The sequence below is a fragment of the Monodon monoceros genome, unplaced genomic scaffold (genome assembly GCF_005190385.1).
Source record: "Monodon monoceros isolate NGI ecotype Baffin Bay Population unplaced genomic scaffold, NGI_Narwhal_1 Super_Scaffold_4, whole genome shotgun sequence".
Taxonomy (NCBI): domain Eukaryota; kingdom Metazoa; phylum Chordata; class Mammalia; order Artiodactyla; family Monodontidae; genus Monodon; species Monodon monoceros.
In genome coordinates, this window is record NW_021703781.1 from 20,559,801 (window position 1) to 20,561,657 (window position 1,857).

The following is a 1,857-nucleotide window of genomic DNA, read 5'->3' on the forward strand; positions in this document are numbered from 1 at the left end:
GGAAAGGGTAATGAACTTGAAAACATAGCAATAGAAATTATCCAAAATGAAACAGAGAAAAAAGACTGAAAAAGAAAAACCGCAGAGCACCAGGGAGCAGTGGGATAACTTCCAGCAGCCTAAAAAAGTACAATTAGGGTCCCCAAAGAAGAGGGAAAAGGAGGGAGATGGGGCCAAAATTGAAGAAATAATGGCAGAAATTTTTCCAAATTTTATCAAAATTATCAAACACATAACCAAGAAGTCCAGTGAACCCAAAGCACAAGATACAAGAAGAAAACTCTACCAAGGTATATCCATAACCAAACTGCTTAAAACTAGTGATAAACATAAAATCTTATAAGCAACCAGCAGAACAAAGATAAGAATACAACTAACTACTGGACGGAAACAATGCAAGTCAGAAGACCATAGAGCAATACTTTAAAGAACTAAATGACAACAAAAATCTGTAATCCTATAATTTTATACCCAGAAAAAATATCTTTCAAAAACAAAAGTGAAATAAAGACTTTTTCAAGCATGAAAGAGCTCAAAGAATTTATTAGCAGCAGACCAGCACTTCAGGAAATATTAAAGGAAGTCCTGCATACGGAAGGGAAATTATAACAGATGGAAATCTGGATCTATACAATAGAATGAAGAGCACCAGAAATGGAAATATTGGGGTTAATATAAAGTGTTTTTCTTATTTGTTAAAATCTCTTGAAAAGATCACTGACAGTTTAATGAAAATAATGTATTATGAGGCTTGTAACATATGTAGAAGTTATAAATGATAAAATGTTACGCATGGTAAAAGCCAGAATAGTGGTTACTTTTGTGAGAAGTGAGGGGTTGAGATGGTGATCGGGAAGACTGAGGGGCTTCTGGTGTCAGCAAAGTTCTATTTCTTTTATTTACTTATTTATGTATTTATTTATTGTTTTTCTATTTCTTTATTTGGCTATTATTATGAGTATTCACCCTGTGATAACTTATATTAAGCCATACATTTGTGTCATTTTCTAGATATAGGTTTTAACTTATAAAGTTCTTAAAAACAATACAAAGTGAATTTTTTTGAGAACTATATAGACATGCTTAGAAAAAAGGAAGGAGATTAAATAAAGTGTTAACAATGGTTAACTTATGGATGTTGAGACTGTGGATGAGAACTACTTTCCTATTTTTCCCAAAATGCCTATTATGAATATTATTGCTTTTGTAATCAGGAAAAAATAAATAAAACCAATAAATACTTTGAACTGAAATATTTTATCCACAAACTGGATATATGGTCCTCAGGGGAAAAAAAATCATTCTCATGTCTTTGCGTCTTTGCTTTGATTAGGTCAGTCCTACGCATTCCTATCCAAGTTGCTTTCTGGTGTGTGCTAACAGCCTAACAGCCATAGTAAACAGTAAATATTCCAAAACTTTTTTGTACAGAACTGAATTAAAGGCAGCTGAAAACCCATGTTTATCAATCTGTTGTTCTAATTAATAATAATATTTCACTGAGAGATGGGGAATGAGGAATAGTTATCACGAAGCTAGAATTGACAGTGAGAGACCCTGAGGATTTCTCTAGGAGGCTCTGGAATTGTCTAAAAGATCTTGTGATTGTTTTGTAAACAAGGAGACTGAGGCATTCCACTTACAAATTCTGTAGAAAAATCCCTGTATTTCCAGTATTCCAAACAGAAATATACAGTGTCTCTAAATATCATCTGACAGAAACCTTATGCCTGAATTAGCTGTACCCAAACCAGAACAAACGTAATGAAGCCTGCCGCAAACCTCTAACCGCACCAAAAGACCGTGTCCCAAGGGGGGAAAAATCAGCACAAGGAAAATACCAGGTTTGACTGGAAA